Raw genomic sequence first — 14,349 nt, 5'->3', positions numbered from 1 at the left:
TTCTCCTTGGGTCCACAGCCAAGAAAGGGACCTATGGATAGAACACCATACTTAAACTGGGGTGGTTTTACATCAAATATTGGAAAAAATTTTTCCATAGAAAGGATTCTCAATTATTAGAATAGGCTGCTCAGAGCCTATGGTGGGGTCACCATCCATGGAAGTGTTCAAAAAACACATGGATACGGAACATGAGGACATGGTTTAATGGTGAACATGGTGGTCATGCTAGGTCAATGACTGGACTAGCTGATCTTAAAGATCTTTTCCAACCTTAATGATTCTAGGATTTAGTGACCCTCCAAGATCAATGACATTTTATGGAGAAGTCAGCATCAGTTGAGAACCTAGTGATCCTATGGATTTCTACAGGCAAGGTTTACTTCTTCTGGTGGTCTACAATGTCTATGGGGTAGCCTTCAAAATTAACAGGAACTTGTCAATCTGAAAAGAGAGTTTTGGCTTCATTCCAGAAGCAGGCTGGATTGAGTTGCAGCATCTGGATTTTTAGGAGTTGTTTGGTGCCAGGAGAACAAGGATGAGCTATACTGAAAATGTTTGTTGGCTCTTGCAGCCTGGAACCTGTAATACAGCAGAGATTTATTTTTCATTTTTAGTCCAGCTGCAGCTGATTCATACAACCATGTTATTTCCCTCAGCTTGTTGCAGAGGAACAAAAATTCCAGTGAAGTCAATTAATCCACGCAGATTCACTCCTAAAAAGGTAAATTAATCTTCCCCAATTTTTTTAATGTATTCCTTAGGGTGTACACAACTGAATGATGTCAATGATCATAATCTTTAAAGGACAGACTGAAAACCTAGCTTACAGTATGACAATCTGCCACTAGTTCAGGTGGGCTGCCCTTCAGTCGCCAAGGACTAGTTCACCCAGCTGCCACTGGTGTATCTCCATCTGAATGACATCTGGGCTGCCAAGACTGACACACTTAGGAGGGGGGCATGTGTTCCTGCACAGTGCAGATTCTCTTCTTCCTTGTGGCCCTAACAGAAGTTACTGCCATAAATTGCATACAGCAGAACTTGATGTGGATGAAAATTGAGGTGCCCCATGTGCTCCCAGGGTTGAAGCCATGGGCAGGGGTACCTGTGAGATAAGCATCTGTCTGTAGCAACTTTCTTCTCCAGAGCTCAGTCAGCACCTACAGAGAAAAAAGCTGGTTTTCCACCTGGTCACTTCAACAGAAAAAAAATCCAAAATACTGAAATACCATATTTCACAGTCTTATCAAACAGCTCTTATGCAAACCAGTAGGAGCTTGACAATCACACTGATGTACAGGAAAGATTTGCTATATGGAAAAGGTCTAAACATGACTCCTGAAACACTATTCAAACAATATGTGTAACATTTTCCCATTAATTCAGGCAGTAATGAGTGAAAGGCCTTGGTAAAAGAGTTAATAAAAGTCAAGGAAATTTTACAACAGCAGAAACCACAAGTCTCATTTCACTTTTGCATATATTTTACAAGAAGCTGACTAGAATTACTTTTAATTGACAGTTGAAATGAGGATCAGAGCCAGCAATATCACAGCCTGGTATACAGAGTTTGCAGAAAAACTTATTTTAATGATAAACTTCTCAGACACGGTAGGTGATAGAAATAATTTTAGTTATGTGTCTCTGCATCTTCAGAGGTAAATTTCAGAGTGCCCCTGTGTCTACAGACTCTTACTTTTCTTTTATTCATTTGTTGCACTTCAGATCTCTTAATTGAATCCCTTAGACAAACCACTGAAATTTTCTGCAGCTCTCTTAACAATAGGATATTTATGACTGTTAACATTCAGATTTTTTAATAAGTATTTATTCTAACATCACATTTAATTTCCCATTGAAGTAAATGGCACAATTCCAGAGTAGCATAATTCACAAATTGGTGTTTTGATGCCATTTTTTATTTTTAAATGTTAAATAGACATGCTTTTTACACCCCAAATAGAGAAGAAATACCCTCATTATCTAAGTTTAGCTTAATTTAGCTGTAAGTGCTATAAAGGAAACACCATCTCTGTTCATGGGACCTTTTCAACAATCTCTACTGGAAAAAAATAAAATTACTTCTTCCCTCTGTCCTTCCATTCAGTATGACATAGTGTCATTATTTCAACCTACACAAAGATTTTTGTCAGCTTCTTAGAAGCTTTGGTAACTGCTGCAGCAATTCCTATGTTTCTAAAATATCTATCTTGCTGTGGTCAGCTTTCCATTTCTGTGAACCATCAGATGCATGGACAAGGGTTTTGGGTCTGGGACTGTCAGTTCTCACCTCATCACACATGAACCTCAGCACTGAGGTGCAGATGTGGCCTGCACACCTGGACGGGTGGAGAGTCCAGGTGCTCTGCCTGCAGCAGGAATGAGCAGCATAGGGTCACCTGCAGACTGTGAACTGCAACCTGAATTTTCAGAACATGCAAGACGTCACCATCAATGCAGGTCTGTAGGGCTCCCCACATCCCTTCACTTATTTTCCTCCAATGAGATGGTTTTCTTTTAGTTTGTGCAGGGGTTTTTTTGGTTTTCAGATTCTTTGGGAAGGACAATGAACAGACTGGGAGTGGGAGTATTGCTTCAACTAGTTCATGGTTTCATTCAAGCTGACTAGATTTGGATTACCTATTAGTCAGACAAATTAAACTCCAAGGCCTTGACTCAGACCTACCTTCAAATGACAAGGTCACAAAGAATGAAGTGAAAATATCACGGTCATAACACAGGATACCTCTTGGGGAGGCATACGGGAAGAAACTCCTAGTTTAGGTGGCTCTCCAGCAGGCATCCAACACATTTTTATCTCCTTCCTCTCTAATAAGAAAATAAAATATTTTAACTTCTCCAGACATTTTGTCAGCAACTACCTTCAAACAATACTTTGGAAATAGAGTGGGACAGGGAACCTCAGAAAAGCTGTGAGTGCCAACTCATATTTTAATAAGGAAAGAAAAATATTGCTCATATTGAAGTGTTGAACTATTTAAACTACCATCAGGTACCGGAGATTATATTTTTCCTAACTGGGTCACAGCACGATCTGTCAGTCACTTGTAAAGCCTAAATGTGTTGCAAATGATGACCTGCTTGTAGTGCTCAACAGGCATAAATAATTCTCCTAAGCCATTTCAAAACAGACCACGTACTGCCTTAACAGAAATCACCCCTCTGAGAAACTGATCTTTTCCGTTTGCTCTCATTTCCCCCAGTGACCTAGTTCTGGAGTAGAACAGCACTTTTCCAAACTATGCTGAGTGTTCTGAACTAGCAATATGAGTCCTTCTGAAGACATCAACAGAAACTGCGAGACAGCTGTGCCAGAGCACCTGGCAGTATCCTACCTGACATGCCTGGCTTTGGTGCCAGCCCACCCAGCAGCTGCATTTCACCAGCTGTGGCAGCCAACCCAGAAACTCACCCTGGGAAGGCAATGCTGCTTTCCAAGCATGCAGAGCCCACCCCTCCCACCCCCAGAAAACAGAAGCACAAAATATTTGATAGAAAGTGGTTCCAGACTCTGCAGATATGACTGTTGCACCAAGAATGGCTTTCAGAATTGAGTGCTGGAGATGCTGTAGTATCAACTCAGGGAGAGTCATACCTGTATTTTAAATAACCAGCATACACATAATGACCATGTGAAACCTTTGCAAGAGCAGGAAAATCTCATGACTGTGTGACAGAACTTCATTTCATGTGAGATGGCAGCCTTCCACTGATTTGAGAGATGCTTTACAAATTATGCAAGGTGTAGGTATGGCCTTATAGCCCTGCAGCAGCTTTTTTTCTGTCCCCCCTCAATGCTGGTGCTATATGCAATGGAAATTTAAATTGAAAGCAAGAAGTAAATGTTCCTCTTTAAAATTTTTATGGCTACCAGAAAACAGCATTTGTCTCCTAGTTTTCTGAAAAATTCACTGATCTCTCTACCATTTTTCTAAGAAGGTGTTTACTGATTTTACACATATTTCCAAATTAGTAACTCTATCCATTACCCATATGCCAAGCATCAGACTGCAGCAGCTGGTTGGAAAACAGTTTAATCTCTTTTAGACAGCTTAAAATCCATAGCTTATAATTATATAAAGGTAGAGCCAGGCTAGACATCATCAAAATATTAACTTCAAGGCAAATGGGATGTCAGATGCCATCAAGAACTCAAGTTTCCGGGACACATTCCAAGGAAATCACTAGTTTGTTTGATGTCATTCCATACCAGAGCATATTGGTACTAGGAGACTTCACATGGAATGTGGGGCCCCTCCAAAGCGCTTCCTGGAAAAAGCTGTGCTGCTTCTCAAGCTGATAAGAATATTGTACAACATATGCAGTGATTAATGGATTGATCACAAAAAGTCAATGTGGTCTGGCAGGAGAGAGCCAGAGACCACACAAAGACAGAGGGAGGACTGCTGCTGTTGCAGGAGGCCCAGATTGAAGGGCTGAATTATCAAAATGTTTGTTCCTTGGGCTGCTGAAATAATTAGTCCCTTTAAAAAGCAGTGTCCACAGTGAAACTGACCTTTATGATATGTATCTTCTCTATTTGTTACAGACCACACTCAGCCTGACAGAGAAGAAGAGTGTATTCCAGCTTCTCCTTTTGGTGGCACCTAGCAGCAGCAGCTTCACAAGGGTATGAAAGAATTCTTCACAACCTGTAGTCTGATAGCCCATTCCTTATAGCAAAACTTTTCAGCATCAAGCGCCTTACAGGGTTTATTTTACACAGACAAGTCATGTCTGTGTATGTGTTTTCCCATTCTCACTCAAACTTTCTCTCCAGTCTATCCAAAACTAAACAGATAAAATATGTTTTTTCCCTCATCTTTAAAACTACAGATTGTCACTTTGTCTCCTTTGCCCTTGCAGAAATCTAAAATTTTGCATAGTGTAATTCTCCTGTTCCCTGTTACAATATTTCACACTGTAACAGTATTTCATGCTGTTATTAAAGGCAACAAAATTTTCTAGCAGCACAAGTGCATGCCTACAGCTCTTTTGAGACAACAAGATTTTGAGACATCAAGAAGTGCCCTGGCCAGAAATGGAAGCAGAAAATTAAAATCTTGAAAAATTCATGAACAGATAGTGTGGAAAATACCAAACTAGAGCAACTTAAAATTAAAAGTAAAATCCTTTTTTTTTTTTTTTACTTCACAAAACATGTTTAATTTTTGACATTTGGACTTCTGATTATGTCTTAAGAAAATTTTCAAAACAGATAATCTATATAGTGTAAAAGCCATATGCTTTAAAAGGCTTTTAAACAAAAATCCACCCACAAAATAACAAAGCCAAAAACAAACCCATCAAAATACAACAACCCCAAAACCCTATTTTAAACACACAGATCTTAACAAATCTGTCCTTGAAAGCAATTTCATTTTCCTAAAAGGGCCCTCTCTAGTAAAAAAAAAAAAAAAAAAAAAAAAAAAAAAAAAAAAGAGGATTTCTTTTTTCATGTTTACCAAACTTGGCTCTTCCTCCTTCATCTTGGCAAGATGTTAATGGATTCAGAAATACTTAGCCTTTCTTCTTTACAAATGTTACAGCTATCATTTTATCTATCCTTTTAGATATTCCAAGCCACTATGGCTGAACATTGCCCAGATGGATGATGCCTCTTCCGTTGAAACTTCTGTCCTCCATCCCAGCTTTATAATTTGCCTGCAGTTGCTATGGCTGAAATGTTGGTTGGAAGCTCTTTGCTGAGCCTTCCTCTTTGGGATTAACCCATCGTCAGTGAAGGAGCTGCCTGGGCTTGCCATGGCCACCACCTCCTCACCCACCTGCCAGTGTTAATGAGGATGTGGCCCACTCCTTTTACAGCCTTTAGTAAGTGTCTGTCTGGTGTTGTGTGTAAAGTGCTGATGCTTCCCCTCAGAGCTATAAAACAGCAAAATATTTTTCCTTACAGTTAATAACAAATATAATGAACTTTTTGATGATTCCTTGAACTTTATTATTATATTCCACTGGATAACTTCCAAACTTATTGTGGAATTGTGATTTCCTTTCCATCTCAAGAATTCACACTTCTTTTTTTCCCCCTTTAAATATATATTTCAGGAAACATGTTTCCTATAGCTCCTTTCAGCCTGCAACCAGCCCATTCATTCCATAGATTTAAGTCCTCCAAGTTCTCAATTATCTACCTGAACTTCATCAAAATCCTACAAGAACTATGATGCAAATGAATATTGATAGAAAAAGAGGGCATTAACCATGGCAGCATGGAGTGCTACCCATGGTATTTTGTCTTTCAGAGTCCTAAAGCTCTCAGGGGAAGTTAGGTTTTGAGTGGATTGGGTGCTGATGACTCATGAAACACTTCAGATTTCACAGCCCTGACAGGCTGCTGGGAAGGGTATGTGTGAACTTGGGAAGCAGATCAGGGCTCTCCCTAGATAACAAAGGCAAAGTACTTAATGAAAACTCCTTGCACCATAAATAAATTCTTTTTAAGAATGTACATATTCCTGTCTGCATAGTCTTTTTTTAGTTTTTGGTTGTCAGCCACAGGACAATAACATAAATGAACCTCTTTACATTACTGGACTTTGAACTGAGCTTCAACACAAGTCAAATCAGAAAGGGCAAACTTGCTACATGTTTTAAACCCATCTCGAAAACACAAGATCTCGGTGTCCTAGATGAAATATTGACCTCATTTTACTCATAACAGCAAGGCTATGTATTCCAAAGCAATTAATTGCACCAATAAAATTCATAGGCTTTGATGAGAGAGGTTGTTCAATGTATGACAGCTTAGTCCAAACTCTTCCTGTTTGCTGCATCTCATGCTGCAACTGCCCCTAAGATAAATTATCTTGCTTATTTAATATACATATCTCATTACTTGACCTGAGGTAAAGACAGAAATTTTTTATATGCACTAGACCACACCTACCACACCATCCCTTTGACTGCAAGGGATGCAATAGCTTGTAAATAAAACTGTAGCCATCTCCAAGACTTTAAAGATGCTTATTGAATTGACAGGAAACACATCTTCAGGACAGCTTTACTTGACAATTGTCTTCATGGGGCTAATGAACTATTTCCACCAGAAATAACAGCTCCCTTGCAAATTTTCTAATTAAATCTGCAGCTGCTTGGAACTGTATTAGCACAGCAAAGACTTCCTCTAAGCAAGCCTTCTGGGAGCCTTCCAGTGACCTTACCCTAGTTATCAGCTGAACCAAGGCCTAGGTAACACATTATGCAATTCAGAAGGAATCCTCATTGTTGCTCACAAGGAAGGAGAAGCCCTGCTGAGGGTAAGAGTCAGGGAGAAAACACTTGAAGTTCCTTGCTCTTTTATAAAACCTTTTCTATACCTCTCCTAAGAAAAAAAGAGAGATGCAGGAAAAAACCCATCAGACTTGGAATGGACAAGAACTTGATGGTTTTGCACACAGAAGCTATCTGAGGTTTAAATTCAGCATAAATAAGCATGACCCTGCTCACTCTGATCTCCCAATTCCTCAGCAAGAGCCAGAAGGGGAGCTGTTTCAGGTGGGGAATGTCTTGGAAAAACAGGCTAAGTCTGTCTCAATATTTTGTCTTCTAATAAAGAAAATAAAAATAATCTGTACATCTGTCTTAGCCTAGTGCAAACTCTCATGAGTAGCACAACCAAATCTGTAAAAATCAGATAAGATAACCAACCAGACTAGTTTCAGAAGTGATGCTCTGAAAGCCTATGAAAGATTGACCTCTGCCTTTATCGAACACTTTTAATCACTAGACCTGCAAATCCTATAGTGTTTTGATGACCTGGGGATACAGCACATCAACTTCTCATATGTTAAGCCCACATTTCATACTTTTTCTATATGTGCTTTTCATTGAAACTTAGTGATAATGTGGCAATGTAAGTATTAATAGCTGAATCTAGAGGTATAGCAAAATTTCTGGGTTAATCTGGTTTATTCTGGTTCATCAAGACAAGAGTAGCTGAAAACTTATTAGTCAGCAAATCTGCTATTCATAGCTCTGAGCACACAGCCAGTTATACATATTATCTCATTTATGTCTTTCTGTAAGAATACATAAACCAGTAAACCATTTTACTATATCCTGCAGTCAGCAGGGAACCTCCGGAAAACAACAATGAGATTGCAGAGTACAAATTCTCATACTCGTGTGGTGTCCATATAGTCCCCAAACACAGAAAGAAGGATGATTAAACAGGTAAGTGAAAAACCTTTGGAAAGCCTCTATCTGTTTTACTTTTCTTTAGAGTCATATGGTTGGAAAATTCTTAACATGGAGAAAAAGGCTGCAAGTGATGTCAAAAAGAAGTTTCTAGTGAAGAGGGCTATCTTCAGTCTTCTGATAATGAAGAAACTGTGTGTATTTATCTGTCAATCCACAGTTTGAGTTCACAAATTTGTTTCATTTGTTTCAAAGGTATTAATTGATCTTGCAAACCATCTCCTCTCTTCTTCCAGGCACAAAGAGATTTGTGACATTCTTTAATACCCCATGCAACTCCTCTCTCATACTGGCAGTAAGACTTTGCTAGCAGTTGTTCCTGTCAATTGTCTACTACAATTTTAATGTGTTTTCTAGCACAATTCTTTCTTTCTTCTAAAGAAAAAATATCCTCTTTTATGAAGATACATACACTCTGTGCTTGAGGATCATTATCTACTCTTCCTTCGGTCTTTTTTCCCTTTACAGTTTCCAGTACCATAAATTTGTCCTCACATGTGTTATTTCTAATTTCTTTACTTTGGATTTTATTTAGATAGTTATCTATTTCTGGAAGTCCAGTGTCTAATTCAGGACAGCTGTGGGTTGAACACAGTGCATCTTAAAACAAACAGATGTGGTCAGATATCTCCATGGGATGTTTACCTTTTATACAACAGGGTGACATCGTTGACTCATCTTCAGTGTGTGATCTGCTGTAAAAGATAGGACTTTTCCAAAGAATTTTTTTGTAACTGGTTTTACTCATGTGATATAAATACTGGATTTATTCCATATGACTCCTTCCAAAGGTTTTCTGCTGCAGTTCCCTTAATAAACTGCATATTATTTTTCAAAACCATATCCAGTTTACCACAATCATAGCAAGCTCTAACCACATTCCTAGGTGGAATTCTGACTCTTGTCACTGGAATAGTAATTGAACCTGTCCAACATACTCTTGACTTGACTTTACAAGTGATTTGGAAAAACACTGAGAGAATGCAAAGAAGGGTGGGCTGCAACAATATCACACCCTTCTGGCTTGACACAATGCAGCTAATCAATACACTTAGAACTTGGCTTCCTAGCTGAATACTCCCTTTGGAGTAATTTTTCCAGATTCTGTCCCTTCAACTTGTCTATCAGGAGGTCACCTGCTTGTCACCTCTCAGTCCTACTGAGAGATCAAGAAAACTGACTGCTGTGCACAGAGCCTGACATGCTGCCAGGGCAGAAAATTAGACAGATTTGAAATCGTTTGTCCTGAGAACATTCATTTTGTCTGTTGTTCATCCCGTATTTATCTTCTTGGTATTTCAGTCTGAGTATTTGTTCCAGCACTTTTCTAGGAAGTGAAATTGTAGTCAGAGCCGATAACATCAGTCTCCTCTTCATTTGTGTTTTTTTTTAAAGCTGTGGACTTTCATTACCTGTTAGAGCCCCCTGCCTTCTGCAAAAAGGACAGACACTACTGAAGGTGCGGCTCAAGGCTGGGCACAGCCAGTCCTCAGGTTCAAGTCAGGTCCAGACAAACTGGAAATCTCTGCCTTAGCTAAATATTTTCTGTTTTAGTCTGTCCTCAACTCTTACTTCTCTACTGCTGAGTCAGCTGGCCTTTCTGGTAAAAAGTAAACCATAACAAGCATCAGACATTTTAGCCTTGTTAGCACCATCTAGCTTTCCCTTTCCACCCAGTGATGGGTTACAACTTCTCTCACTCTGCCTGTTACTAACACTGCCCTTATAGAAGTCTGCTCAATACTCTCATTTCAGTCCACACTTGACCACCTTCAATTCATCCCTAACTCTTCATGCTTTTCCCTCATACCTATTCTTAGTAGCCTGAACATTTGCATCTCTTCTATCTCCAATTTCATAGTAAATATTTAGATTTATTTAGTTGCTACAACTTCCAGCCTCCCAAACTGCCACAGTTTGAATCAGCATTATATTTGTCTTATGGGATTATTAACTCTCACTAGCATTTTTATTTTCACCTTTAAACAAATTTTCTATGTGATCATTCTTGTGTATTTTCCAAGCACACTATTGTCTGGCTGTCCAAAAGCCTGCTGGCTTTGCATTATTTTCTTACCTCCCCTATAAGTCAGTCTTGTACCAAACGTTCTCACCACAAATATTAGCATGTTGTTGTTCTTTGATCTTTCATCCCTCTCAGCTGAAATTCCATGAGAAAAGGACCTGTGTTCTTGGGTACTTCTCCCATATTTCACATCAAGTAGTCCTCAGACATAAAATACAGTTCACTTCTACCCCAATATACTTTGGTCAATAGGTTCTTCTCCCTCCCACATCAGCCCTTCCTTGCCCTACACCACACAAAAGACATGACAGCATCTCACCATGCAAAAATCTTCCCATCAACTTCAAAACCATACTAGTCCAAGATAGCCAAACTAGCCTTGTGGCATTTTTGTTCATCATACATACCTGCTGATCCAAATTGGGCTGGTGAGCCAGAGTGTAAAAGAGAAGCTGTCTGGCACTATCAAAAGTCTGTGCATCTCACAAAAGTGATAAAACTATGTACATGTATTTAGTCTCCTTCTGATGTGGTTAGGGACTTTAAAGCTGTGCCTTCTGACTGACTGTGTCTCTAAAGCAGAAGTCAATTGAAAACAGGCCTGATGCTCCAAAGGGAGTGCTCATTTGCAAACCTCAGTCCAGCTGAAGTGGATTGTGCTTTTTTAGGAGACTGGTAGATAAACAGACATCAAACACAGCCTGAGAACAGCTCTGGTGCACTTCTGAAAAGAAGCAAATTGATATCTTCCTCCTCCCTGCAAATGGGGAATTAAAAGTTTCAAGACTAGAAATTGCAAATTCATCTGCTGTGGTAAGACTTCAAGAAACATATACATGTCATTTTTCTTCAGTGTAGAAAGGAGTGGGGTTTTTGCTAACCAGGGGAATGTTTAACTTTTTTTTCTTGTTTATGTATTTTCATACTAACAAAAAAAAATACAGCCTGCCATTTCTGTTTTTCAATAGTACTTGTCTGCACATGTACTAAAATTACCACCTAAATAAAATACCACAGTGTTCCTCACAAGAAAAATCAGTTTAGTTGTCAGGAGCAGTGAACTTTATGAGCTTATTATAAATGAAAAAAAAAATTGATTTCTTGTCACCTTCTTCAGATTTGCAAGAGGGCCTATTTATTATTTGCTCACACCAAAAATTGGGTTTTATTAGATAACTACTTTCATGTCCTTGTGTTAGTTATATTTAATTTATATGCTCCCATTTCCTGAATAATATTTTTAAAGGCTTGATTTCTGGTCATTCCTCTTTGGACTATAGAAAAATAAGCAGGCTGAGCAAAATACCAAGGCCCTGCAATTATTAGTTTGTCTAAATAGCTTTTATCTGAATACCAAAGTAATGTTTTGCCAGTGTCCCCTCATAAAGGTCAAAAATCACATCTCTAAAAGTGCCAGGTACAGAACCTTTCTATTGCTGGGAAGCAGGTGGTCCTGCATCCCTGGAAAATGATTGAAAAATACCTGTCCATACCTCAGAAACTCTGCTGGTGGACTGAAACACTTAACAGCTTTGACAGCTGCCTGAGAAGCGGGGTGAAGGGGCAGCTCCTCTCCGGAAGGCACCAGCTAGGCTGGCCGTGCCGTACGGGTAACACGTGGCAGGCTTGTCCCCTGCACTGCCATCTGCCATCACGCAGCAACAGGGGAATTCAGGCAATTAATGAATAAATACTTCCTTTAAAGGTTCCTGTAGTGCTTTTTTCTTCTCTAGCCAAAGTAAGTTTATTAACTCCAGCAACCTGGCCATGTGCCACTTTGGAAACTATCCTGTCATCTGACTTGTGTTTTTCCTGCACAGTCAACTGTGTGCAGAAAACTTCTTCACTTTGTGGTCTAGACCCTGACCCTGACAGAAAGATTTCTGTCTATTCAGGTGCTGATATTGCACCTGGGAGTAATGAGGTAAAGAAAGTGTGGTACAGGTCTGATTTCCCTCAAGGGCTGATTTCCTGAAGCACCCAAACCATGTTCCCTTTAGCAGTCATAGTGGTCACCTTTTGTCCTAGAAAGTACTGCATTTTGTTGCTGGATAAATGGACCCCTTTTCAATAATCCTGAAAAGCACTCCATCAAATCAAGAGCAGCATCACTTTTATCTTTGACAATGGTAGTAACATACTCGGCTGTACTTACACTGACTACACATTCTTCAAGATTTTAGAAGTAAAAATGAATGCATTGTCTTCTCTTATACAACAATCACAATTAATTAGAATGCATGTCAGTTTAGAGAGCTGTTACTTCTTGACAGTATCAGATTGATTTAATATTTGAAGCTTGTTGGAACTTCTGTAATTCTGCTATTTGTTTATTACAAATAATTGGCTTTAGAGATTGCATTCAACAAAACCTATAATGGTGAAAGAAGGTGATTTCACCTTAGGTTAGGTTAGATTAGATTAGATAAAACTTTCAGAACAAATTCTCTAATGTTGTGTTGGAGAGGCACTGGCACACACAGAGAAGTTGTGGATGTCCCATCCCTGGAGATGTTCAAGGCCAGGTTAGACGGGGCTCTGAGCAACCTGGTTAGTGGAAGATGCTCCTTCCTATGGCAGTGGGGTTGGACTAGATGATCATTAAGGTCTCTTTCAACCCAAACTATTCTGTCGTTCTATCTGATTTTTTTTACTGACTGCAAAGAGAAGTAAGACAATACTGTTTTTTCAAACTCCCATTTCAAACTGCTTTGCCATGCACATGCCTCCCTCCAAGAGGGAGGCAATCTACCTCCTTTCCCCTCAACAGCACATAGCCATGGCAAATGCTTCTTGACTCAGGAAAAGAAACAAAAACAGAAATAAAAACAGGTTTAGAGAATAAAACATCACTGCAGGTTGCAGAAATAAATAAAAACTGATTTTTATTTGATCTTGTTTATCTCTAAGCTCCTGAAACCGAATGCCAGAATGAGTACAGAGAGTGCTCTCCAGCTGGCCTGGACAATCTGCCAGCACACTCCCCTCTGAAGGGCATGCTGCCACCCTGTTCCACTGCCACCCTATTCCTTCAAGCCTCCTACTCATGGAGTACCAGCAATGTGCCTGTGAATATGTGGCACAGATGATTGTCATTTGAACTCCAGGTGAAATCACCAAGCTCCTTAAAATGTTCCAATATAAGAAATGAAGGTGTTTGGCTGCAGATCACAGTGCTTAGTGAAGGGAAAACCTTTTGGACAACTATCGCCTAATTACAAAGTGAAGTCTATGGTCTGCCAGTGATAGTACAGGGGATTTTATGTTTGAAAATAGAGTATTTATATTTCAAGTGATTAAAATTGTTTACTTTCTTTGAATTAACCTTCCACATGAAAATAAAAATAATAGTATATTTCTAAAATCATCTGTCTCCCTGCAGAGAGGAAGATTTACTTTTACTATGGCATAGTCCCAGTTCGAATAAGCATTAAGTTGCGATCAGTGCAGTTTACTACATGGAGCTGCTGTTCATCACAAACCTGTGATCATCACATGAGGGGAAGGCACAAAGTGTATGCAGAGAAACAGGATTACATTTCCATGCCAAAAACTCAGCTTGCAACTGGGCATCCCAGGAGTGATGTTGTGAACTCAGTGCTTTCCCTGTCTCAGTGGGGATCCAGATGCAGGGCATCCAGAGGAACCAGGGCAGACATTCCCAAGCCTCCAGCATGATAAGCCACTAACAATTACGGGGAGTGTTGATTTAGAGGCACATATCTAAGGTGTTCCTGTGGGTCTCTACGATCACTTGCCATCAGGGCAAGGGAATCATCATGAAATCAGTGCCACAGGACACAGACCTCTTGTGCAGGCAAAAGAGAATGCATACACAGGCTTTTTTTTTTAAATGCAGTAAGCTAATAAAATACTACTCAGGCCTACATTTCACAGCAAAATACCCAGTCTTTTGACAGAAAATCCAGCATTATTCTTTTTCCCCAACTTGGAAATCCACAAGAAAGAAAGATTCTGACAGCTGCAGATTTCACAGATGTCAAAGGCACAAGCCCTGCTCTTACAGATGGATTGCACAGAAACACGCCTTTTGTTAAAAGACAGAAAATTAAAGGAACATT

The 14,349-nt window shown here is 39.5% G+C and overlaps 1 long non-coding RNA gene across 1 annotated transcript in view; it reads left to right on the top strand.

Annotated features, from left to right (window-relative positions):
- LOC118699429 (uncharacterized) overlaps positions 1 to 6,460 on the top strand; it is a 49,826-nt gene extending 43,366 nt beyond the window's left edge. The window contains exons 4-5 of the long non-coding RNA XR_004982075.1: positions 4,574 to 4,654; positions 5,598 to 6,460. This is a non-coding gene — a long non-coding RNA (uncharacterized LOC118699429). The remainder of the gene's footprint in view (positions 1 to 4,573; positions 4,655 to 5,597) is intronic.
- The last annotated feature ends 7,889 nt before the right edge of the window (positions 6,461 to 14,349 follow it).

This window comes from Molothrus ater, chromosome Z, assembly GCF_012460135.2.
Source record: "Molothrus ater isolate BHLD 08-10-18 breed brown headed cowbird chromosome Z, BPBGC_Mater_1.1, whole genome shotgun sequence".
In the NCBI taxonomy this organism is placed as follows: Eukaryota; Metazoa; Chordata; class Aves; order Passeriformes; family Icteridae; genus Molothrus; species Molothrus ater.
The sequence above is the reverse complement of the archived record's forward strand: the minus strand, read 5'-3'. Positions and strand labels throughout refer to the sequence as shown.